Source organism: Struthio camelus, chromosome 16 (genome assembly GCF_040807025.1).
Source record: "Struthio camelus isolate bStrCam1 chromosome 16, bStrCam1.hap1, whole genome shotgun sequence".
NCBI classification, from domain to species: domain Eukaryota; kingdom Metazoa; phylum Chordata; class Aves; order Struthioniformes; family Struthionidae; genus Struthio; species Struthio camelus.
Window position 1 is genome coordinate 12,013,971 of NC_090957.1, and position 27,393 is coordinate 12,041,363.

General features: G+C 40.8%; 1 long non-coding RNA gene across 2 annotated transcripts; it reads right to left on the reverse strand.

The window, feature by feature from the left end:
* Window positions 1–1,061: 1,061 nt before the first annotated feature.
* Window positions 1,062–25,928, reverse strand: LOC138061259 (uncharacterized). 2 transcript variants are annotated; one of them, XR_011134943.1, is made up of 5 exons: window positions 25,728–25,928; window positions 24,291–24,385; window positions 21,346–21,438; window positions 18,973–19,134; window positions 1,062–4,372 (listed from the first exon to the last, which is right to left on the reverse strand). It is a non-coding gene; the product is annotated as an uncharacterized lncRNA (long non-coding RNA). The 2 variants fall into 2 exon arrangements; XR_011134942.1 differs by lacking the exons at window positions 18,973–19,134; window positions 21,346–21,438; window positions 24,291–24,385; window positions 25,728–25,928 and adding exons at window positions 11,368–11,454; window positions 12,195–12,502.
* Between the last annotated feature and the right edge of the window lie 1,465 nt (window positions 25,929–27,393).

Below are 27,393 nucleotides of genomic sequence, written 5' to 3' on the forward strand. Positions count from 1 at the left end.
TACTAAGCACTGAATATAGAAATTATTCTTTGCTATACTTTATGAAGGCCTATTTGAATAAAACATTTCTTCTCTTTATCACCTCTACTTGTATCTTGCTGTTAAGGAAGTACCTCTTGACCTCTTTTTGTAGTCAGCTGGCTAACAGACAACGTTTTTTTTTTTCAAATGTACATTCTCCTTCCTTAATTGTACTGCTTCTTCTCCTACGGAGTAACAAGAAATCAGATATCATCCTTACAGATTTTCAGCCAAACTGTTGGAGTAGTTCAGACAAACTGTCTCTTCTTTGACAGACGTTTTTCCAGACTCCTCGAGAGGGAAAGAGGCTGACTGTAATGTAAGCATGTAGAGTTTGGGTGGAGAGGGCAGTTTGGGGACTAGAACCTGCAGGATGTAGAATTTTGTGTCTTGCAAATCATTGAGCTGTCGCCGGTGAAGGACAGTTGGTCTTTACCATAGCCGGATCTCTCTGGAAACCATTCCATTTAAAAAAGGAGCTGGAAAAGGTATGGCCTAGCAGAAGGTTAAACTGTACTATTGAAAATGGACAAACCAAAACACAGTTGCCAAATTTAGTTGGCAATACTGAGCGATAAGCCAGGGGTTTGAAAGTCCTTTCTGCCTGGAAAAGACAGTTCAACATATGGAAGCTTTTACTGTTGTAATCATTGAGTAGATTAAAATGGAGGGTTAGTCTCTACTGCTTTTTCTCATCTGAAAAAATCAAGGTGGGAAGAGGAATCATTTCCTTAAACTCATTGTCGTGGGCAAATTCCAGTTCAGGAAACCCATCTCTTGCCTCAGAGAGGAAAACAGTGCTGGGCTGCTCCTTCCAGCCTTTCCATGAGCTGCAGTACTTCCACGGAGGCTGAAGCGACGGGCTGTGGTATAGCACTACACAAATATGATTGCTTTGTTGATCATCAAGAATGACGACTTGCCATTCACAAGCAACCTGCTGGAAAACAGAATTTTTCATGGGATCATTTGTAGTTTACAATTTAACACAAAACCTGTTAAGGCACAAAAGCAGTCTGTTACAGTCCAGAAACACTGCGCACAGCAACTTTTAGTGTTTATTTATGAAAACAATACAGTGTGGTTCCAGTGGGAACTGATCAAGTTGCATAAAAGATTTAAGAGTCCATTCTGTAGCTGCAATAATGCTTTTAGCACTTTCTCACATCCTTCTCTTTATTCCTACAAAGTGTCTTGTGCTAGTTTATCTTTGGACCATAAAGCATTTTATACCTTCAGTATTTTAGAAGTGATATCATGGTAAAACAGAGTTACGCCGCAAAATAATACACACTTTCTGTTTGGAAGAGTGTGAAATCTGTTTTAGAGAAACTAACTACATGTGAAACTATTAACAGGGCATCGGCAATACCCTAGAATATCACTCCAGAAGTGATGGCAAGCTCTTGCTAACCAATAATCAGTCTTAACATAACTCTATTGAAAAAGTCAAAAAATATACTAAGATTCTTCTCTGAGACTTTAAGCAATTTATTTTTTAAGTTTAATCAAAATCAAAAGACTTTTTAAAGTTTTTTTTTTTAAATGAAAACCAAGTTTTCTGCAAAAGAATGATCTTTAAAACAACAGCTTTCCTGAGCCATGAGCAGGGTTTTCTTAACTTTCAGCAGGTAAATCAGTTAAAATTAATGATTCTAGTTCACTATTTAATATACTAACAGCAGAAGCAGGGTGATACTGTCCTGAGTTAATGTCAGCAGCGCGGGTCAGAAGGGAGAATGATCTCATATAGGGCAATTTCAGCGTACTATTCCCGTGAAGAAAATGCAGGTGTCGTAGCTGGAGTGAAGCGTTAACATCAATAGCCATGCTTTAAGAGGTATATGAGAAATTACTCCCTCTGCAGTGCTCAAGTGAAAGTAATTCCATTTAGGACTACATAAATTTTCAGTTTGTTAATTAGGTTAAGAGAGAAAAATAGCATTAGGAACTTTCACTAGAGTCGCTATTAGCTTCAAAATTGCAAAGGAATTGAAAGAGAATTTATGTTATTCAGTAACTTTAGCAATCAGCTCTACTCCCCAGCCAGAGCCCCAGAACAGTGAAATCTACATTTAGACAAGTGTTCCCATTTTACTCTACTATTAACTTCTTCCTTTTTTGTAATCATTTACTTATCATTACCATTTCTTGAAGACAAATGCTTCAGTAAAATGCTTATCCAAATATATAATACAGAATTATCCTGAAATTTGTCATTTCAGGAAGCATTAGCCAGATTAGATATACACAGCCTGGACATGCCAGGTCATATTTAGGAATTAGCCCGGAAAAATGGTAAGTAGCTGGAGACCCTTCTGAAAATGTCAGGTCCCCCTTCAGAAATGACTCAGGCATGCTGAGATCATGACAGAATCACAGAATCGTTTAGGTTGGAAGGGACCTCTGGAGATCATCTAGTCCAACCTCCCTGTTCAAGCAGGGTCACCTAGAGCATATTGCCCAGGATCACATCCTATGACTTGTGATGATTAGCACTGGTCGGGACCCTGAGTATTGCTAACTGTTAGCAAGATCACTAATTGCTAATAACTGATGAGAGTCACTGAATCTCACTGGAAAATGACAGTTTCAGGAGCGTGGAAGAACGCTCAGGATTTGGTGTGGGTTTTTTGGATAATGCAGAGGGGAGCTGAGTCCAAATCTAAACCTGGCTTTTTATCAGAAAAGTTTTGTCGGCTTCAAAAGAGGGAGAAACCCTCCGAAACGCCACAGATTGGTGCTTTAGGCACTCAAACAGGAGCGCAAAGCCTTGAAAGCTGTCTTTGAACTCTCACCTGAGGATCCTGATCACTTTAGTGTCTCTCTAATATGCATGTGCCTCTGTGTGTATAAATTGCAAAAGGCCTCCATCTCAGCCTGAGGTTGAATCGGGATGTATCTTAACCCTCAAGCTTTCATGGGTGAAAACACTTTTTCCTTATCTAGCTTCACCTGGAATATGAAAGACTTGGACCACTTTTGAAAGTGAGCATGAATTCCTACCTCAATGCTTGGTTTGGGCAGGAGAAAAGGACTTCACCTTGTAATTCTGATCCAGTAACTAACACAGCTGGTAAATGGCTTGGACACGCTGCAAATGCCTTAAATACCAGGCCATGTAAGAGACCTGTCCTTTATTTATAAATAGTTGTGCCTGCTCTTAAAATTGTTACTTTCAGATCTGGATAAATGATTCTGTCCAACAAACTAACCACATAGCAGGTGAATAGAAATTTGGATGAGGCATTAGTTGTGTTATACGTGACTATGAGCTGGTACCTAGATTTCTTCTCTCAACATGTTTCTGTAGGCTGGCACCCTCTGTCTGAAGTTTCTACTCCTAGAAGAGCACCTTTAGGGGTTTAAGTGTTTGCAGTAAATGAGCAAAGCAATCGTTCATCTCAGATGTAGTCTGAGAAATGAGAAGTAACAGCAGTCTCTCCGCATAACCCTTGCACGCTCTCCGTTTGCTGGCAGTTGAAAGCTAGCTGCTCTCGGCTTTCCCAGGGTTCACAGGCAGGTCCTCTGAGCTTTTGAACCAGGGGCTTGTTCTAACATGGGCATTCTCAAACCAGAGCAGGGAGGATTTATCTGCAGCAGGCATGAGAAGCAGGCCCCTTCAGAAGACCCTCCACATCAGGCTCTGTTGCCAAGGGTCACCACAGGCTGGGCTTGATGACCCACAGGGGCTGTTATCAGGAAAGAGGTCCTGGTCCAATTGCACCTGCCACCTTCCTTGGTGGAACCAAAGGCAGGAGAGAGGGAAAGTCAGCCTGTTGATACAAGAAGAAAAGTCTGAGCACTGCTATTCCGATCTCAAGATACAACTTCCCTTTTCTGTAGCTTTCTCCGAGTGGGTGTTGTAAGAGAGGTCACTGGCACTACGAGCATCCTTGAACAGCCTCACTTACGGCAGGAGGCAGTCACAACCACAGGACGTGCAACACAACTACAAGGTACACACCTCAGCACGCTTCAGCAGTCAGCCCGGTGGTGGGCGCAATAGCCTCTAGCTATCCTTACAGTTTCCTTTTGGTTTTAGTCCCTGCTTGTCATCTGCAGCACACATCGAAGGGAACAGCGTGCACCTCGTTATTTAGACTTACCGTTCTATTTGCAGCACTTCAGAGCAAAGCGAAAAGGTTTAATAACCCTCCACCCACCAACTAAGGGCTGGGGAAATCAGTGGGAACCCACAGCCCTGCTGTTTGCTTCCCCTGGCAGCAGGGTTTGTTTTAGCTGTCGTCTGCCAGGATATTGCTTTGTGTTCTGTGAGGCGTTCCCTGCAGTCACTTGATGATTTTTGATCATTTTGTGTATAGAGCCGGCATCCGATCAGATTTTTAACCTGGGGGAGAGAAGCAAGACAGAATTCTGGTGAGTTAAATTACCTTCTGCTGCATAGAATCATCCGGTATAACATAGCTCAGCAGTAACATTCATGTTGCCATTAACAGCAAACACTTTGCATTGCGCTCCAGAGATTTTTTTTTTTTTTTTTGCTTTTGGTATGGAAGCGATCTGTTCAGATTGGAGCTGCTTGAACAAAGCCTAGGGGCTCAGACACCACCAGCAGCATCTCTCTCTGACTTACACAATTGTAATCTCTACATCGCATTGAAAGAAATGTGCCAACTGCAGAAGCTATAGGGCTCTGTATAGATAAAACACACACTTAAGCTGAGTGGCCCTATGGGGCAACATGAGTTATTTTCTGATTTACCTCAAGTAGATCATGATAATACTTCAACAGAAATGTCTTAGCTTCAGCAAAACGTGTCAAAGCCTAGCACACGTTTAAACAGAATACTTAATCCATGCCTTGCTCTCTCCTAACAAAGAAAAACATGACTATACGCTACACTGGTAAAAGTCTGAAAATCTTGATAAAACACTTTCTGGGTGAGGGAAAGAGTAGGGTGTTTTCTAGCATGCTCAAAGACCTCTCAAGCTTACTAAATAAAGAAATTAATGCTTGTCTTGGCAACTTTTGCTCATCTTAAAAAATAAATGAAAACATTAACAAAAGGAATAAAGACAGAAGAGCAGAATCAACAGCTCCTCCTATGTAGACCGCTTCTATCATACTGACAGGTGCCTGAGGACCTCAGAGAGGAAGATGGCCAAAACCTGAACAGCAGACTAAGAGACGATCAAGGTGTTAGGCAGCCTGGATCTGCTGGAAGAGTGAGCAGGGCTTGCAGAGGCTGGAGCCTGGCAGATAAGAGGGGACTGGGGAGCACTTGCGGGAACCCGTGGGACCTAGGCTGTGAGCTGTGCAGTCTTTCAGGAAGAAACCTAAAAACATGTAAGCAAATCCTGTGTTGTTGGCTGATAAAAGTCCACAGCAAGAATAGCTTCCTTTTTAGGGGCAGTGTTACAGCAGTTGTACCCATTTTTCTTGTGGGCCAGTGCTGATAAGGACACTGGTAATGTAAAAGAATTGCTGGAGGACAGAGAACTAAATTCAGCAGTGCAGTACCTGAGGTGCTACATTATTTTACAACCTCACTCCGTACAAAGTTCAAGGGATAGTTATTCCCCCAGCCTAAAGGATAGCACCCCTTGAGTCATTTTATAAATGTTCCTGTATTGTTTAATGATGGGTTGCATATCTTAAGGCTATCTACTCTGTTAAAATTAGCAACTGTGCCTTGTGATGGAAGAAGTCTTCCTGTTTTCTCGACAGAGGTCAATCATTCACAAACCAAGAAGGGATGCTGCAGCCTGCCCTTAATTGAATTTTGTGGCATTCTGAATGATAATGCATGAGTCTACTCTCCAAATCAAGAATGAGGAATTATTACACAGAAGGATAAACAGGATAAAAATGAAAATTAATGCTCCTGGAAAACAAATCATATATTTCTGCAAATCTGTTTACTGGCATTTCTGCTCATAGACTCATAAGTTAAAAGTCTGTTATTGAACCCAGACCAATCACAGACAGTCATCTCTTGGTTCCATCCCTTTTTACTCCTGGTAAAAGACCATGAAGTTGCATAGAGCATTACAACCATTACTTTAAGTAGTATGGTAAATAGACTGAGCCTATTAGCCTCTGCCTAAACAAGTAAGGTGGAAGTTGGATTATAGAGGATAAGGCTCATGTTTACACAGATTTATCTTATGTAATTAGACATCTGCGGGTGTGTAAGACACAAATAGGGGAGAAAATTGATTTATTCTCTAAAATCGTCTGACTCTTAAAGTAAAAGGTCTAAAAGTAGATCCTATCAAGTAATAATTTGCTATGTAAGTGGCAAGGTTTAGGAATGAAAGTGGCAATTACCAGCCCTTTTTATATGTCAAAGGTTGCTAAAAAAGGATGGCTCAGCATTTTCACAGCAAAGCGCATTCAGGTCTTTCAAATTCAGATCTCGGTCATAACTGGACATCAGAGGAGTCCATCATAAAATAACTAGAAACAGCACAGGCTAGTTTATGTTTCAGTTTATGGATCGCTCTCCTTGTGGCAAAGTTAGGGAAGCTTAAGGCTAGAAGACTTGCTTATTTCTCATTCTAGAAATGGAAATCAATTAACAGCCTTGCTAAGGTTATTAGCAATTTGGAAAATTTGTTCCTTTTCTTTTTGTACTGTGAGAAGATATAAAGAACGAACTTATGTTCCAGAAACTTACTGTACCTATCTATTCCATTATATACTTACAGATATTGCTATCTATATGATAAAATGAGCTAATGTTAGTTCATTAGCACTACTGATGAGATGCTATATCACAAACTCTCCAAGATTTCACTGAGTCTGTTTTTAGAATATCTTGCTCCTAAAAATGGATTTTCTTGCTGAGTAGTTGTCTTCTCTATTAAGATCAGCAGCCTTATTTATTAAAAAGAAGCTTTACTTCATAGCCTGCGTGCTATATGGTGGGGGAAGGCTAGATTTTGTTCCAGGTCACCAGAGAAAGTGTTTTCTTTTTTCTCTGGTACTCAGCCTCATAGGCACAACAAATTTTCTCCCTGTCTCTGCTTGACATACAACTTTTCTTTCTGAAGTTGTGCTAATAAGCCAACACTTTAAATGCCAAAACTTGTAATCTCTTGTATGTTATTAAATTTACCTAAGTTTAGCAGACTTCCCAAGTGCCTTTTCTTCTAGCGGAAAACACACACGCACAAAGCATCAGAAAACAAAACAACAATTAAAACTAAAAGGACTGTAATGAGAAAACAATTTAATCGCTAATTAAAAAAAGAAAAGTTTTGGCTCAATAAAATCCATTATAAAATAGTTGAAGCAGAGAGGGTCATGCCTACCAAGAAGTTATATATCGCTAATCACATGGAAACAACAAGAACAAAAAATCCTGAGGCTGTTGCTCTTCCCATCAAGGATATTTTAGCATAGATCTGATGTTTTGGAAGTCCGTTTATGGGAACGTAGGGGCAGCCGATTCCTTCCTGGGTCCCAAAGAAGATGTCTGTGTGGGGTTTTTTTTTTTTTTTAAATCACTTGCAATCTTTGCCCTTCAAATGTATCCAGCATTAGTATGTCTGAGACTTTGCTCAAACGGGAAGTGCTTATCTTACTGCATAGTCTGCCTTACCCGAGGGGGATGTTTGCAGAAGTGAGGCTAATGTCACAATGCGGGTTTCCCTCTCGTAACAAAGAATTTGAAGACAAATTGTTAGCTAGGTTGCAACACTCAGTTTCAACTATTAGAAGACTTGACTTGTTTTTAGATCTTTTCTGACATTTGTGAACCATCTATGCAGTTTGTTGTTAGGAAAACTCACCACACAGATCCTTGTTTTTAGTGGAAGGTGTGTATTAATAGGAGTTAAACCAAGACAAGGCAAGGGGGAAGACTAACTACAGATTTCTGGGTAAACCTGATGGAGTTACGTTCCCATATGCTTCACTATTCATAGTGGTAAGCATTTTCTCCTATCAGCACATCTGAAAAGCAGGCTGTGAACTAAATTCATTAACCTTAAAAGGGTTGGGACTGGTAAGTGCTTCCTACTCTAAGAAATGAGACCACTTTTACTGAAGAGGCTACATGAGGCCACACAAATCCAACCCTGGCCGTCTTAGTTGGAATACTGGGGGAAGGGGTCACCCTCCCTTAATATCTGTGGAGATTCCCACTATCCAACCGAGTGTCTCCAAACCAATTCCTTCATCCTTGCAGCAATCAGCCTGAGTCTCTGATCAAGGCTCTTGACATTTGAAAAGTTCACAGCATTCATTTTCTCCCATTACTTATTATTTCATACAGCTCTCTGAACTACAGGGTAAAGCAGGGTCAAACAAAGCATTTCAGAGTCTCCAAGGGCTTACGAGAAAGCCTCTTGCTGGGTTCCTGTTTGCTGCAGATCTCTCTCCCAGCCTCCTTCCCTTGAACTACATAGATTCCTGCTGAACTTCACCTTTTCAAGGTGAGCAATCCCAAGTTTGTTCTAAGCAAACTGCTCCATAGGTCGTTCAGATCCTAGGAAAGGCAACTGTCTCTTATTCACTACTTGCTGCATAGAAATATCTCCGTGCTGTAGAATGAGTAGCGATGGCTAGTCAGAGGCCTTTCTTACATATACTCCAATACCCTGACAATTTATCTAGTACGAAAGACTATGTGCAGGTCAACTTCATCAACACTTTTTACTTGAGAGATTCTAAAACTGAGAACAAAATTGGGAGATGAGGGAAGTTTTCAGTATCTCTACTTCCTTCTTAGCCTAGCAGTGTTTTTTTTAATACCAAAGGATACTGTATTCCCAGTTTGACATGCTATCACTTTGCAGCAACTTCATTCTTCTCTACATCAGTTTAAATATTTAAGGATTAAGAAGAGGAGCTAGCCCTGAAAGGTTTGGGCTTCATATAGCCCAGTGCAGATCAGCATTCAGAATCTCAGAAAACATCTGCTTATATTACGGTGAGCGTTCTGTTGTTTGTTTAACGTATACTTTGGAATAGCCTATTTCCGGCCAAAATGGAAAGACAGAATCTATGTTAGACTGCCCTCCGTATGAAGGGAGTGATCTCAGCCTTGGTGAGGACCAGAGTGGCAAGCGTCAGGAGCTGTTTGTAATGATGCTCCCATTGAGCGCATACAGGAAACTTCTGATACAGGACCTGTTTGCCTGTTAGGTATATTAGATTTCTCCCTTTGTTGTGAGCTGATTCTCAGGCATGACACAATTTGGCACAGACACTTTAGGATGAGAATGGCCATGTATTTACTCTGGTTATAGAGACATTTGAAAGTTCTCTAAAGAGTTTGCTTACCTCCTTCCCCCCAACCCAGTCAAAACAACAAGAAATCTCCCCCCACAAACAACTACCAGGAGCTCACCCCATCTAAAGATGTTTGACTCTTTTCATGTAAATATGGAAAACCAGTTTTGCCAACTGGTAGGTTTGCTCAACCTTAGCAAGTTGGCTTGAACACAAAAATGACCTTTTTACGTTAATACGTATCCCTCTCTCTAGGATTAATTATCTATTCAGCTCATAGTTTATTTAAACATAAACACAAAAAAAAAGGGGCAGTAAGAGGGCTTTTGGAATCCAAATATTTGCTTTCTACTTCTTTAACCACCTACCCACCACAAGGGCAAAAGCTGCCAACTGGCAACTGAAAGCAGCATTTTGTCTTCGATTAGTCATATTTGAATTTCTTTTTTTTCGCCTGTGAAATAGTGCCGCAGGGACAAATGTATAACAACAGAGGGCAATCTAGGTCACTCGAAAAACCAACTCCTGGGGCATGTCTGGATTGCGAACGAGTTCATGACTTTTGTTAGGAGCTCCCATTCTCCCAATGAGATTATGTTTCCTGCCTTAGACTGATCCCGTTCACTGAGCCAACAACTGCCTCTAGGCAACCAGGATATAATGCTGTGCCCTGAGCAGCATAACACTTAACCTTGTGAGATATTGTACACACACACACACACACACACACACAGCGAGTGCGCGCATGTGTGTGTATGTAGGTAAAGAAGAGGGGGAGGCCTGTTAATATTACTAACACTAACACCATCACAGCATGCTTTTGCAGTAGTGTATTCTTTCAGTTGTCTGCCCCAAAGGAGAGGACTGGACAAAACATTTTTGTTCCCTCATGTTATGAGAAATGTATTGTATTTTATGGCTATTAATGTTAATCACTTGTGCTGGAGCTAGACCAAGGTCTCCCAGTGATAGACCAGGATCAAATTAGGTGCTTTATGGACACTACAGAAAAAGGTTGCTTATTGAGAGGTCAACTTGTTAGCAAAGTATTTATGTGATAGCTCTCTGCAGAGGTCAAGGTGAGCTCCAGAATGAACGGGGAACTATTCAATAAGAGAACTGACAAAAGCATTGTTCAGACATCACTGATCACGTGTTGGGAACGCAGCTTTGGTGGGTGTGCATGCGTTTGAACAGGAGGGTCATTCCACCTGGCCCTACCAAGCCCGGCTCTTGCATATGTATTTGTGAAGTCTGGAAAGCTTAACTGGAAAGATTTCCAGCAAAAGGAATTGGATGTGAACGAGGTCCCCAGCTTATATTTCCAGGTGGCAAACTCCTATGGGGGCTACGCTATAAAACTGGCATGGCTAAAGGAGGAGAGCACATATCCTTCAAAGGCATGCTGAAAAACATAAAGAACCCTGAGCTTTAATGTAGAGTTAGGATCCATTCTCCCAGCACTCAAACAATTTCTGTGACTACCTAACAGGGTTTCTAAATGTAGAGGCTTTTTCTGAAAGGAGGACAAAAAGGTGAAGTGTCCTCAAATGCCTGCCTTAGGTCTGCTTTCTTAGGTCCGCAAGCAGTGGCTTGCATGTGAAGTGGAGTTAAACAAAGAAAAGGCTTTACACTGTGCTGCAGCTGGTATTTCACTGCCTTTTAAGCCCAGAATGACTCAGGACAGTAGCACATCGACTAATCTCTAACAAACATATTATCTGAAAAGTTTCCTTGAACTTCCAGAACCGGAGTCTGGAAGTTGAGTTGTTCAGCATAACTTAGCATAAGCCTACCCAAACCTGTGTGGGACTATGATCCCGTGCAACCATTTGTTGTCATTTCATCTGACAATACAGAAACAAAAAGTTTCTGCCCAACTTTGTTTATGGCCCAAGAATAAAAACATGTGAATCACTGCACAGTTTACAGCTATTTCTGCCAGGGATGCCTTCAGCACTAGTTTTGTGAAAGTGTGCAACACTGTTCCCACTCTTTGCCATAGTAGACCTAATTCTTGTAACTGGGGAGGATGTGAGGCAGGTGCTGAGGCTTTGATCTCTCCTGGAGAAGTGCTGATAAATCCAACTAGGGAACATGAGACTTCTCCAGGCTCAGTGCACCTGGCCTCAACGGCTTACCTTGAAGGAGAAATGCCTGCTCTCCATCCTCACTCGCACAGTCCCCTGTTCTTTCATCCCCCAGGCAGATCACCAGGTTTCTCTTTGCTGTGATGCCAAACAAACGAAAAAGGATTGTTGCCCCAAAATAGAAGGCTGTACTACCAGACACAAGAGCATCTTCTTTCTGGCCACTTGCCATGACAGCAAGGACCTCTGTTCAGAAGCAACTGGCCACAGGGAGCTACGCCTTGGAAAGAGTCACCCTACAACGGGACACACAGAAGCTGTAGGTTAAACACCACAGCCTGCTCTCACTAGCACAGGAAGAAAGAGTTAGCATAGAAATAAGCATTTATGCTTATGCCCAAATATTTCAAGTCCCTTAATGGTTGTCTTTGTATATTGCTTTAATAAAATTAAAAAAAAAAAAAAACTGCCCAGATCATGTCCCTGAATGATCTAGTGCCTATTTGTAGGAGTTTGAAGGCAGATGGCACTGCACTTCTGTTCAGGTTAATCGCTCTCATCTCTCTCTCCAAAACATCACTCCCCCGTTCCAAATCTCAGTACGGATTGTGACAGGCCTGTTAGCAAAATGTGATTTTGTTTCTGTGATCAGAAACGAAACAAACAGCAACAGAAAAAGAGACCTGTCCACAGAGGTGCATAAGAGAGCGCCACTGAGGGGTAACAGTTACAAGCAAGTAAGAGCTACTCAAAGCCAATTTTTCTTTCAATTTGTGTTAGACTGACGTGTTCCTAACTGACAACCCTAAGAAACATAACAAACTCCCAAAACAACACTACTGCACAAAAAGAAAACAAACTTAGTGTCCTGGCATCACCTGCATCCCTGAGAGCTCCCGTTATCTGCAACGCCGGAGCCCGTCCCGTCTCCGCGAGCTGCCTGGGTAACCTCCTCTGCCCGGCTCCCACGAGCACGCTCATCTCCACAGCATCCTTAGAGGTCTGGCAGCCTCTGTGCCAGAAACTGATACAGTTTACCTCCTCTCTCCAGCCCCTTCTCTCAGCCCTCAGTTGTGAGAAGTCAGACGGATACATCCTGCTTCTGGGTCTCAGTCCATGTACGCTGCTAAACACTTGGAGAGTTTCTCTGAGGAAAGCTCTAAAAGTTCAAATAGTCTTATTCATTGCCAAGTCCCCAAAAGATGTCTAATTTAAACTCAAGTCCTGCTTGGGGAGGAAACGAAACAGAGGGGCAGGGGCTTGGGAGAATCGGGGGGTTTTTAATTAGTTTGTGGTTGAGGTAGTGGAATTGTATGTCGTAATCCCCCGGTGCCTCTACGCACGTTGTTCTCTCCAGGGTCAGCTCTGTGAATGTGCCGAGTGCAACAGGAAAAGGTAACCTCATTACTTCCTCCTCCCACTTTCTAGTCTCAAATCGGCACAGCGCTGTTAAATTCTACTTTTACCTCTACCTCTCCTTGGCCTTACAAGAGTTATCCTAATGCAGAAGTGAGCAGAAATGACAGTTAGGTCGTGCACGTCTCGTGCTTCTGGACTCTTTAATCAGTATTGCGGTTACAAGGCCAGGTTGCTTTGTTTTGTTAAGTATTTAATTCAGTGATGACCTACTCTGCCTTTCGTATAAGAGAGAGCGCTTGGATCGCAACATCTATTTTGTATTATGTCCCTGGCAGACGGTTCGGCGTCACTCATGCAGCACTCGCTGCATGGATGAACAAAGCAGCTGCTGAAGCTCTAATTTTCCCTAAATGAAACACAGCATAAATAGTCCTCAGCGCTTGCTCTCCAGGCACCGCTCTTTCATGGAGAACGGCTAAGGAAACCGACAGCAATGCTAAACTTTTCCATCAGCATAATGCCAAGCATTTAGAAAACTGACTTGACCTAGTTTTTGATTTGTAGAACCCAGTGACATGCAGTTTATTATGTGCAAAAAAAAAAAAAACCCTACTTAATAAAAAAAATTATGTAGCGCACAGACTTCTTCTTTAGAATCTAATATTTCTATCATGCTGTGCCTGCTGCTAATTCAAAAGGCTGATATGGTCACAGACAGCCCAGCTCCTAGGATTTACCATTCAAACATACTTGAACTGGCGTGAAAAATGCAATAAAATAATTCTTCCAGACAAGTTTAGAGAGAGGTATTCCCAAAAGACAGAATTCTGGCTTCCAGTCACATAAAGCTTACACTTTGTCAATAACACGGTGAAGGAAGGCATGAATGAATTTTATTTCATTGGACAAGTGACTTGGAATACAGATAAGGCAGGGTGAGCATATAAACCTTTAAATAAATGTTTTAGCGCTATCTGGAAGGGAGGAACGCAATTGATTCCAATCTTTCCTGACAGAAAATCAGTTCCTCCAAAGCTCTTGGGGCAACAAACACTAACTAAAAGCGTCTATTACTAATAAAATCTTTAAGTACAACAAAATGAAATGCTGTCATTTGCAACCAATAGGCTACAATTAACGCAAATTACCATTCTGTAGTTTAATCGAAATATTCAACTGGGATATGCAATCTTTGTTTCCCTACCACTTTAAGGTCCACGTAACTTTGAAGCGGGATCTTTAAAGAGCCCAAGAAAAATTTGGCAGAAAAATAAGCTGACCAAGCCGCAGGCAAAACTTAGTGGAAACAGCAGCATTAGGAATACACAATATTCTGTTGCTCGAAAGGTGGAGTTTCTTCTAATGAGTTTAGTTAGGTTACCTTGCAATTGCTATAAACAGTTCATAGAAAACACTGCTCCGCGATTACACCTAACAACATTGTTCTGCTTTGTGGATCCTACTTCGTACACAAAGTTGTTTTGTTTCAGAAAACCTTGACCTTTTCCTCCCTCTCCTCCTGTTTAACAGGACACTTCTGTTATTCTACACAATGATATTAAAAGCTCTAGCAGTAAAATTTGCTATTATAATTCTGGTTTTGCTGTGCAATCACACACTATGTTTTAGATTGAGGGAGTGTGTTTAGTCTTTTAGGAGAACATCTGACACTTCTACAAGGGAAGCCAAACAAGATGGCAATTTTTTTTAACTCAAATCAGAATACTGTTTCAGTTTTATTTGCAAAACTGCAGCTTGTTAAAATTCAAAATCTTAACTCTCAATATTATTATCTTGGAGGTGGGAGGGGAAGAGGTCTGAAGGATATTGCTGGAAAAAGGGATTGTACTCAATCACAACCCACACTTCAAATAAAACAGTGCTTCATTCATATTGCCTGTCTCATCCCATCATGTTTGCTGTGGGCCTGCTGCAGCTTCCTTAGCTGGCATAAGACCCGAATGAGCATCAAAATGGAAAGTATTAAAAAGAAACCACAATGATCGGTAACTTGGAATGATTTATGTGCCCAAGTTCAGATATATTAGACTTAATGAAGAGATAGGTAGGTACTCATCTGTATGTATCGTGTGTTTCAGGTGTACCACTTTGCCAGGAAAGGCATGAAACTGTCCACTACTTATAAATCACTAACCTAAAGGAAATACTGCTGTTACTTTTAAGTACCTTATAGAAAGCAAAAATCTTGCATAAAAGCAAATGTGTTTGACTGCTACAATTCCAATCGCCTTAACAATCTCTGTGGCTGTTGGAGAGAGAAATGGTTACAAATGAACCAGCAGGCAGAGACCACTATAAAATGAAGCATCAGATCCTTGTTTTACATCCTGTCTCAATTTACTTCTTGTAGTCAGCTTTCCTCACATACAGACCCAAGAAGGCCAGCTTTTACACTATTTATGTTGGTTTTATAAGATGTTAGCGCACTGCTCTTAAATTTATTGATTCATGCATTGCCCTGTTTCAGAGCATTAACTTAATCTTGTACCTTTCTGTAGCTGAACCACTTTTCAGGTATGAAACATTTGCTTTTATGGAGGGCTGAGTGTCTTCTAGAGTTCCTGAAGTTACCGTTTCAAAGGAGTCACTATATTTTTAGTATCAAATGCTTTTTTCCTAATGCCTTTCCTAATGGAAGCAAAATTATCATAATCCAAATCCACTTCACCTTCGTAATTTCCAGTTTCTTTGTTGACAAAATTTCCTTTCCAGACAAACCCGCAGGCCCCTATAATTTCTCATTTCTCCTTTAGTAGCCATAAAGACCTCTAAGGTAAGTTTTCATAAAGTAGGGTTGTGGGTGTCTCTGCACAAAGTACATTCAGTGGCTGCAGCTGCATTGATACTTTAAGCCTACAACATGTAGTAATGTGTTTATTAGTTGATGGAAAACACTTTCTGGATGGGATGTGCTTTCAGGCTAGCGCTTGAGACAGACAATTTCAGATTAAATTAGCTTAGTATGGCTAACGTTTTAAAAAAAAAAACACACAACTTCAAAGTACACAGGCTTGCTTGTATTACTATTACCTAAATAAGAGCTGTCATGGTAGAAATTCAAATCTAGGTCTAATTTTCCATACCTGATCCACCTCCAAAACGACAGAATTTTGAGATCTAACTTCTGCCTTACCACTTGAATTACTCTCTTTATTTACAGCAAACTATTCTACCCTTAGACTTCAGTGTGAACAGATTTTGGCACTTTTATAAATATTCACTATGTTGTATCTCTAGAAACAGACAAGTGGCACAGCTACTATTCAGGAATAAAAAATTCTTATTCATATCTGTACAGTGACAGAGGCAACAGAGGCTATTTGGCTATCTTAAAACCAAATTACCACCAGTCAGGGTAGCTATTTCTTAAGAGATTGTTTTTCAGTTTGGCCAAAGAAAGCCTTCAGCAACTAAATGGAAACAAAAGTTACCTCTCAAACAGCGGCCAACAGTTTACTTACAGCGGTTGGATTAATCTATATGATAACGTAAACTTCTGCACTGCTGAACCCAAAATAATTGCATAAAATCTCCAGGGCTGGAGACTCGTCACTGAAACCTCTAATAAGCACATCCCAGAACTCAAAGTGCTGGAATACATCCTTCCTGCAATCTCCTCTCCCAATTGCTCACTTCTGGCAGCTAGCACCATACATATAAATGCTTTAAATGCATTTTTGTTTTCAAGTGACACTAAAAAGTGCAAGTTTACAATCTGCACTGAGAGGTACTGATAGCTATATCTAAAAAAGAAACACTCACGCACTTAGGGACCATTTTTAATCTTCACTTTTAAGATTTCATCAACATGGCCAGAATTTCCTGGCTTGTGGCAGACTGTTTTAAATTTTAAAAATGTTTCTAAAGAATTTCTTTCCTGCAGATTGTCTGCTTTTAGGGAAAATGCTCCAAAATCCCTTTGATTTCAAATAGAACGAGATGGAGGATTCTCCCCCCTGCCATCTCTCCATAATTCAGTAATTTTTATTCAGCCCTAATGACTACAGCTCTCTTCAGTGGTGGTGGATTCTGTTGTTTCATACAAAAGCTTCCCAGCTAACCTTACACCTGAGAATTACGTGATTCTGTAGCGAGTGCTGACACTGTAAATCTTACAAATCACTTACCTTACAGTAGATTGCTTAATTAATGAGAACTTACTGAAGCTGATTGACATACCATGGAAAACTTTCAGTACTGTAATTTGCCAAATATTTCCACCTTTGGCTGAAGGAGACTTTTCTTTCATTAAATAGAGATTTAAATATACTTTTCCTTAGTGCTAAAGAGAACCAGTTTTACAACTCTCATGAGCTGTGACAAATCACTGAATGAAGCAGTAAACTGAAAGATGACAGATAAACATTTAATTAAATAAAAATCTATGAAATAGTGTGGATCATAAAGCCAGAAAGGACGGGTCTGACTTTCTCCGTAATTCAGACCATATAACTCTATTTTAAAGAGCTGCATAAACCTCTTTTAAAGTACTCCTTACTTGGTAAGGAAGCTTGCAAATTGGAAGTCCACATAAGGTGAGATGTGATTGGAAATTTGAATTTAGCTCCTGGGTATCCTAAGGTGCGCTCTGCATTTATCAGCTGCACCAGGGAATGAAAATGGGCCTTGCATCCAAATTTCCCAGAACTAACACCAGTTTGAAAAGGCTGGCCACATCCACACTGCACACTATTTGGCTTGGGTGCGCTCTGAGACCTTATGGCCTTGAAACAGTACTTTCCAGTTTTTTGGTTGAAAACAGTCAAAATAATGGCGTCTACCAGAGTAATGTTTTTACAGCATGACGCAGAGAGCACACGTCTGATAGCATGTGGTGACACTGGAGTGCGCATCACTGCCTGGTATATCATCAAACACCTCTCCTAAGTGGAAGAGCCAAACTAGTGTTGGATATATCCGTACTGTCTGGGGTAGAGTTAGTAACAAACTAACCTTAGAAATAGTTGTATGGTTTCCTCTGGGATTAGCTTGGGCTCACTCTAGAAGGGAGTATGGACATGAACTAATTTGTTTGCAACATGGCAACTGCCGTACAACCAAGCAGGGGGTGAGTCAAATTGACAGGCACATGAGCAGAAGACTCTGCCTTCTCTTTTCCACTGGAGGCATCTCCTTGAACTTGCAGTACAATCTCTTTCATTTCATAACACTGCGGTATATCCTCTGCTTCCCTGTCCTTCTCCTATTCTACTGAGCTCCTTTACCAGCAAGGAAGCCTGTGATAATGATTTTTCCAAATACAGCTAGTGAAAAGTACCAAATGAATGCAAATCAATAATTTGTGTATACATAGAGGGAGGAATCTGCTTTTGATCAACTAAAGCTTTTTCAAAATGTTAAATCTAAGACGTGTTAAGACATTTCTGCCAATGTCATAAAATAATTAAAGCTTGTGCTGAAAGATTTCTATTGTTTGGAGGTTTTTTTTACTAGCTCTGTCAAATAGTAGGGAAAAGCACCATTAAGATTTCAGCATTGTGCATGTTCTCCTAACAACTAGTCCAAATTGTTAAATTTCTTGTCAACAGCAGGCAATGATTTACATGGATGACCCCGGCTTGCTGCATCCTATTAATGCACCTGTAAGTCTTTAAACAGCTACACTTTCAGGTGCAACAGCTTCTAGAAGTAATCAATCTTGAACACGTTGTTTCACAAAAATAACCAGATGATTTTAAAGCTGTTTTCCCCATAGTGAAAATACCAGGCTACTGCCAAATCAAGCTAGCTGCCGTTTCCGTCTGCCTTCGTGAAGCCAGTAGGATGCACAACCGAAGTCTGCAAGGCAATCAGCTTCGCGTCCCTTTCAGTCGGGGGGCTGCGCTAGATCAGAAGGACAAGCGGCACTGGAAGGAAGGACTCCCAGAACGTAAGCCTGCAAACAAACTATTACCAGAGAGATCGGCGGTGACGATTTTGCTGTGTAATTCACACTGACATCTCTCTAGTGCCTAAAATACCAGGCTAGTACCCACGTGCCTTGCAGAGCGCTAATGGCACATTTTTCTCCTGCTGCTCTCCCTCCCTGCTGAGGGAGCCGACGAGGCTCAGGCTGAACTCCCCCCTCTTCAGGAGGGCAGTGACCCTCTGAATTCATTCTTCTTCAATTTGCTCCAGTACAGAGAGCCAAGTGAAATCCATATGCAGCTTCACCACATATAGGGCTACGCTGCTTGTCACTTTAACACAGCCTCGGTCAGATAAACGGTGTTACACAAACTGTACTGTTCTCAGTGCAGTGTAAATCGGTTGTACCTCGAGGACACGGTTCCTCCTCTCTTCCTTCTAGGTCCTCGGAGTAGCAATGGTTGACCCAGACGTCCACCTGGTCAGACCACTCTTTCCCCTTGGCGTGTGGCTGCAGCCGCTTGCTGCGGGGTGAAGCCAGATGGACCCATTTACTATTCTTCTGCACATCTGAGAAAGAAAGAGGTGAGTAAAAATGATATAAAGATGGAACAGCAAGGAAAAGAAAGTTTGCTGAACTTGTGGTGAATTATCTTCAGCAAATTGATTGCTCTGTCTGCTGTCCATTCTCTTCCTTCTCCCCAGCACCACTGGGAATGGGTACTTTTCCCTGGTGTAGTTCATCTTGAAGGCTGCTGTGGGAGGTTATCAGCCTAGAAAAATAGTACTTAGCCCTGCTGACTGGGCATGAGTTTCTTTACAACCTAGAATAAGTGACGGAATCTAATTTCTATTCTTGGCTCTGGCACAGAGCCACTGTTTGACTCTTCAGTTCATTCTCCCGTGATCCCAAACTATACAAAAGTGGGGTTTGTTCTTTTTTCCTACCCATTCTATCTTTTAACAGTATGGGTTCTTGGTCTACATGGGCAGGTAGTAGTTACTGCAATCAGATTCTCAATTTGAGGTGTTGCTAATAGTGTGCAAAACAAGGTATAAAATATATAACATAGCATTATGGGTTAAATATAGCTTTAATTGAAATATTTTCTTGTAATTTGCTTGGCTTGGCTTTTCTTTCATGTATAATAAAAAAATTGAAATAATTCACCAGAATCAAAGCAATAAAAACAGCATAACTTTAATCTTGATTAGAATTTCTTTAATGGAGGGTGTGTGAGAGGAAGGAAACACATAAATCACACTAACTGGTTAACACATGTGAAGCACTGTATACTAAATCAGTGAGGCCTCATTTACTTCTAGTCTTAACTCCAATATCACCCCAAGGACCAAATAAATGTAAAATCTGACTTTGCTGCAGGAACTTATTGCGCTTGTTGCAAAGTCTTATGACAGAATGACAGTACGATTCCAAATCTCTCATCACCAGTACTGATGGAGAAAAGTAATTATGTACATTAAGAACGAAAATTCCTATCCTTCAGAAGTATTTCCTTTTGACTCGTATTTGCCTTCTCATGCATAACTTTTCCACCTAATGCCAAAGGAGGAGCTTATGTTCATATTAAATATAGTTTTATATGTAGCAAAGGCCATGTATCAAAGCTATTTTAAAAATAAAATAATATTTTTAAAAGCCTATCAGCAGATTGAACTAGGAGTTAGGACATCCCAGGGGCAATCAAGGCATTTATTAATGAGGTTGCTGACCAACAGAAATCCATCTAAAGGAATAAGGATATAGATGAGAAATTTATGAAGCTTTACACACTACAGAGTATTTTCTTCTGCTCAGACAATTTGAATAGATTACTTTTTTCCCCTCCCCGTGTTGATACTGTTAACTAGCAAGTATAATGAAATCTTGTTTTCAAAGCCACATTCAATGGTTGATATCAGAATATTTTACTTTATAATAGCATTAGTTGCATAGTAAGACTAGAATATTAGTGTACAGCCACTTTAATTCACAGTAGAAACTTGAAAGGCTGCCAGGACAACACTTGACAAGGGTTTCAAGATATCACTCTGCATCTTCAACATCGCTCTGACCAAGGACAGTATGCTGTGTGATTAAAACACAAATCCTTCATCTGTTATCACAGGAACAAAATGCACACAGGTTGTGTTTTTTTGGTAAGAAATCATAATTTTTGTTTACTCCATCTGTTAAATTATTTAGGAAACCTCTGCATAATAATTCATTTGTTTCAACAAGATACTTCCATGTCTTGATGATGTTATTTTTTGCAAAACAACCTGTATTCAAAGCTAAAATCTAAATATGGGTATTTTTTCAGTCTGAGTGCGCGTGTGCACGTGTGTGCATTGCTTTTTTTGTTTTTTGTTTTTTTTTTTTTTTAAGAAAAATGTTCAATAGTTTTGAATAGTTCATTTTGTGTAAATCATTATTAAGGAGCAAGAATACTGTGAGCAGATTGTGTTGCTTGTCTTTCAAAAGAGCTTTTTCTTAACCTGAATATTGTTACTGTAATTACTTACCATTTTATATCAGTATATGGTAACTCTCAAGGCTTTCAAGTCCTTTGTACTAGACAATAGAGCACCTTTGAAGTTCCCCAAATCCATTTTTGCTTTTTGCTATAGGTGCCGTTACTGTTTAGGTGTTAGAGGCAGCAAAAGCAGGCAGTGGTCCCAGACTCAAACTGCTTTCCACTCCTGCCCTGGTTCTCCTTTCCTGATTACATCTCAGAAAACCCACACAATTACTTAAAAATAGAAGATGTTCCATGTTACCTCTGGTTAAAGTTGACCATTCCTTATAAATTAGTTGACCGCTTTTCCACACAGATGACAACTAGAGTTGGTTCTAACTTGCCACCAGTTTACCTAGAAATGAAATTCTCATTTAAACTTTGCAAGATAAGGACAACTAGCCAACTTCTGTTCTTTTTATTTTTTTAACCGAGTAGATCTAATTTCAGATTTCTTCAAAGTCCAATCCCTAAATGCTTTCTCCACTGGAGGGAACCGTCCCTGGTAAAGATGTTTTCCAGCATATGATTTAGATGAGAATGACACTCACCAACTTCTCCTAAAATAAATGAGGAGTGACACTTCTGGGAATGATTGTTGCCATGTCCCCCTTTCTTGTCTGCATGGAGGGGCCGCTCATAAATCTGTCACACCTTCCATCAGAACCAGGGCTTTATGGAGAAGCAAGTCGTGCCAATCAGACAAGTCAGTCAGCCCGACCTGATTCAGGCACAGGTCACCACTCCTATATCTTACTGTTAATGCACGTACAAATAAAAGCCTGTGAACACGAGTGAGAGCCTAACCCTCCCTCTCCATCCCTTAATCAATATAGTGTCACCTTCTCACGTGATATCCTAAGCCTTCTCTTCTCCTGCAGCTATGCTTAAGTAATAACCTCTCTGCCATACTTGCTCTGAAAATATCTCCCCAGCACAAGTCACTTCAAGGTAGTACCTGAGTGCTGAGATCCTCTGAGCTGCTCAGACCAGTCAACTATGAAATATTTTTGGTCTCAGACAGAGGTATAACTTTCTGGAGAACTTTGACCAAAGAGGTCAAGTGAAGAAAGACAGCTGAAATTCAAATGCTTCCAAGTTAACAAGCAACTGGGTACTGGGGGAGGAGGGGTTGAAGATCACAGTTCTGAGCCAGCTCTGTGCATTTTAGCCTAGGTCCCATTTTAAACACAGTTCTGATTTGCATCTGACCTAATCTAAACACTTTCACCGACCTACCTGTGTTTGAATCAGAAAGTATCAGAAAGCTTGGGATTCAACACAAGTTCACATAATTACAACGCTATCAGAAAAATTCCTGCTTAAACACATCATCTGCCGCACACACCAGGAAATAAGATCAACAGAGGACAGTAGATGTAATTAGAATTAAGTGTGGGCAGCTTATAGCCGAAGATCTATGAAGTTGCAAATTGTGTCCCAGTCCTTCAAGAGAAAATAACCATACCACACAATAATTTACAGTTAAACAAATGTAGTTTTAAAGCTGTATTTTCATTGTTAAATTATTTCAAATTTCCCCTGCTTTCTTTAGTTACTGATCTTTGTTCATTATGGATGATAACTTGGACAAATGATGGTACAATAAAATGGGTTCTCTTTAAAAAGATCGATTTTTGAGTGCTGAATTTGCAATTGCCTTTTCTCAGGTTGCCACTGAAACCTTATTTTTCCCTCCTAAACCTTAGCATACTCTCTTCTTCGGGGAGCAGAGATAACATTATGGCAGAAAAGGCAACATTTCTTCACTGGTGATCCGTTGCTCCATTTGGCTGTTGAAAATTCATTAACACACACGTTACACAACATCCCTCTCCCACTCACAGGTACGCTCAAGCCCTCTCATTTCTACAGTTAATTTAGTGAGGTTAAATGATACAGTATATTTGACTGCATTTTCTCACCTCTAGCTCGAGTCTTGTCAGGCCTCCTAGGGAAGGAAAGGAACATTTTCCTTTTGTTGTTCTCATACTCGCTATAAAAGGTATTGCATTACCGTCCCCCCGCCCCAAAACCCCAATTATTAGGTTGCGTAAAGAACTCCAATTAAGTGGTTAGCCATAATAGCATGGCAGCCCTTTAGGAAACTGCTTATCTAAATAGAGATGTACAGAAGGCAGTTTTCTCTCTAATAGTGATGCATTTTCAATTTATGCAATACAAAGTGCATTGGTCTGCAGTGTCCCTGGCTACTGATGATTAATTGCCCATACACTGCAAGGGTCTACAAAGAAAAGTGCCAAGGGAAGCAGATGCAGCGGGTTTTATATTATCATGACTGCAACAAACTCATTCAGTGGTGTCAGCTCTGACTGCAGGATTCTGATTATGAAATATGATGCGTGTTGAATTTAATGGCTTTCTCTGCCCTTCTGGTGAGTTCACTGCTTTCCAATGTCATTTTGTGTTCTCATCTGAGTGGTAATAAAAGGAATATCATTGACTGTGCTAGCTCTGTAACCACTGTGTGTTTTACAATAAATTGTGTTTCAGGACCTTTCTACCCAGGAGAGTGTGCAGGGCCAGAAAGTAATATTCCCCAGTTTTCCAATATGAATGCTTTCTGTGAAAGGATAGGAAATTATGCAGGGCTGCCCTTCTCTTGAGGCATTCCTTATGTGAGCAGGACATCTCTTTTTCAAGTGGTTGTGTAGTAAAAGGTCAGTTTGTATTGCAAATAATAATAAATAAACAAATAAAAAGCTACTGCTACAGAAATTACGATACTTTGATGACAGGAGGATAAAAATTGTTCAAAACAAAATTTACATACGGAAACTGGGCATATATGGTGTTACCTATGTAGGAGTGCAAAGTTGGAGGGGACTTGTAAGGAAGTTTTGCTTTATCTGGCCGTTCATTATCTCATCCAAACTGTTAGTAAACTGTGGCCTGCACTGCTGAGTTAAGGTCTCACCTTCAGCTGAGCAGCTTTTCTAAGCTGCCTTGATAGCTACAGGTGTTCTGGCAAATCCATCTAATGCCTGCAACATCATTATATTGGCTTCTCAGATACAACAAGCCTCGCTACAAATGCACTGTGCCAAAATTAGCGTCAAAGAGCGCACACATAAGACCTCATCACACTATTAACCGACATCACCCCAAACTGGGGTAGCTTGACCACAGAAGGGGCTATGCAGAGAGGATAGACCGGGCACCCAAAACCAAGACGTTCTGCATTACCTGAAAGGATTCCAGCATTTTCACCCTCTTTGCTCATACGCACAAATCCAATTGTACTGGCAACTTCAGTGGCTCAGTCGCTCGCACAGCTGGGTCTATCGGGGAAAGCAAGGTACAAGGTACAAGAGTAACGTTTTTTTGAGATTCTCCGATTCAATCAACCTACCTGAACTTTCCTCTCAGCTTCTGCTGCAAGCTCCAGCCAACCTGAAGCATTACAGCCACAGCTAAGTTAGAAATTGCGTGAGCTAAAAGGCAGCCTTTTACCCTTTACCCAGACAAGGTGAGACAAAGTGGGTCCTTCCTCTTCCACCCAGAAAAAGGGACAAATCAAAGTATTACTCACTTCTGCACTTCAGTTTCATAACTGGCCAAATCTAGAGAGCAGCTATGAAACAGCAAGAGGTGCTCCATGCATAGAGCAAAACCATATCCACAGAGGCAGGCAGCACCTGACACCCAAATAGTATTTTTCTTTCTCTAAAATACACATTCTAAAGTTCGCCTGTGCTGTTTTCTTAATTGCAGCCCCTTCCGATGGAGTGTTACCGCTTTGAGAAACGTAAGAAATATTTTTTCCAAGCAAAAGGATTGAAGGTTGTTACATTCAGATTTCAGCACACTATGACTTGAGTCCAGGACCACTGTTTGTTTTTATATGATGAAACAAAATTGCACAGAACGTTCCTAAGAAGTTAAGGTTAAGGCGGAAGCTCGTCTGATTAATTTTGTACATTGATTTGTTTTCAGAAGACAAAGGCCATCAGCAAACCAGGGAACAGACCAGTTACCACCACGGATAGATGCACCACCCACAGCTAGCATTATCCTGTCTGAATTCTCTCTTCAGCTGAGTAAGTTTGCATACAGCTATTAAATGTATCCTGCACCGCTTTACAAGGTCTTCACAAAGAATCTAGGAAAAAACTTCTGCTTTCAGGATAATCCAGGACATTTTTACCCTTGTTTTCTTTTGTCTCTAGTTGAAATGCCACTGGTATTCTCTATCATATTTTATGTATGAAGCTTTAAAAAGCTTTGCCTAAAGGACAAATGAGAATTTTCTTTTGTCCTTTCAGGCTACACTTCATATGTTTTCACATAAAAATGTATTGAAACAAGATTTAAAACTGTTATTCGTTTTATCGAGGCCTACCTCCAGAGGGAGGAGAAAAGCGTATTAACATTTAACATGGTGGCTCTGTCTTTTTCCCACTCTTTCACTGTTTGCTGAAAAACTTGCAACAGTTGACAGGTAGAAATGTCAGACAGAAATCTGTGATCTGCCTCAAAATTAAGTTATGTATTGCCATAAAAAAACAGAGCATTTGTCCTCTTTAGGATTCTCACTCTCAGTGAAGAGTCATCAAAGGAGCTATGAATATTCCCAGAGGAAGAGATCACAGAAAAAGAAGGTCGTAAGAGTATAACGATTACCTTGACAATCCAGTAGTGGTGTTTTCTTTTCTTCTACACTGGGTGACCAAACCTTTTGACTTTTTCTGATCTGCATGTGAAACAAGGGACGTGCATACAGCACAGCACAGTGCAGCAACACATGAACCAGCTGCTGCCAAGCCTGCTCTGGAGCTGGAACCGAGAGCGCAACATCAACTTCCAAATTCTGCCTGGCTTTAACTGAGAAACAAAGGCAAAATCCCATCTGAGACACGGGCCATTTTACATTCTGTTATTTTCAAGGTGCTGATATCTGCTGCCATCAAGGCTACTGTTTGCAAGTAGAGGAACCGCGGGCTTCCTGGAACTGATACCGAAACGGCTAGTGCTGAAACAACAGCCCTGAAAGAAATCACATCTCCCAGTCTCCTCTGCACAACCACCCATGAAGCACTGTGCTTGAATTCAGATGCCTGCATGAACAGCAAGCCCAATTCAGCACTGAGGACTGGAGCATGCCAAATGCCTCCATGATGTGCTTCCCAGGCCAGCAGAGAGGCTGCACAGTGAAAATGAGAATGCCAAGGTACGAGTGTTTGAGCAGATAAAGACAGCTTTAGTACTGCTAAGAGAAAAGTCTCTTTGGCAGCTGGTTTATCCTGAATGAGCATAGAGGGGAGGGAAGAAACCTCATGAAATCACTTGTTTTGTGTGAGATGTTAGTGCCATTTACTCAAATGTAAGGTACAAATAGTACACAAGAACTCCAAATAGGCTTCATGCAGTTTGACTGGAAGCTGCTGGAAGAGGAGGATGTGCTGTTCCCTGTGAAGTCCACTGTCAGGCACATTGCTGGCTTTGAACATATTCCTTTTATTTGAAGCTGCAAATCTGGTCCTCAAATTCAAACCCTATATTATTTTGACTTCAGTGGGGCCTCAGAGCAGCAGGTCTGCCTTAAACAGAATAAGCCAACGTGTTTGGAGCCTAGCTTCTGACCACTCAGCCCAGCATCACCACCAGTCACACTTGGTGTTTACACCACTCACTAAAATTATCTCTAACTGGAAGCCCTAGTGTTTCTGTATAGTACATCTCTTGATTTGTAAGCCTTTTGCTTCAGATACATACAATTAGCCAGATTTCTTAGCAAGCTCTGCCTTTCTGGGACTCCTGTACTTTCCCATTAGAAGCATGAAGCAAGGCTTGATTTCACAAAGAATAGCTGATTGTCAACAAGTGCTCATTAGATCCAAAGCCTCCATGCTCTTGCTGTTTAATTTATGACAGCCTTATGATTATGATAAACATGAAATGCTAGATCACTAGAGATGGCTTTGTTGGTTTGGGCTGGGCGGAATTGTGTACCAATTATGTCTATACAAGGGAACATGCCAAGAACTGTTATTTTGGGTTTTTTGGGGGTTTTCTCAAAGGCCATACCTGAAGTGCTCTGACAGGGGAGCAGGGAAATCCATCAACTTTCCTGCAGTTCTTTAAAGCAAATGAATAACAAATACAACATTGTTTTGTAAAACACAGCTATAAAGCCTGGCATGCTTAAAGAACAGTTTTATAATTTGCTCTCTACTTACAACGTTCTTATATACTGAAATGTATTTGTAGACTCCTTATAGAGGTATCCAGAGTCTATAGCGCCAACTTAACGGGGGGAGAACTGAGCCCCATACCCAGAGAAGCCTCC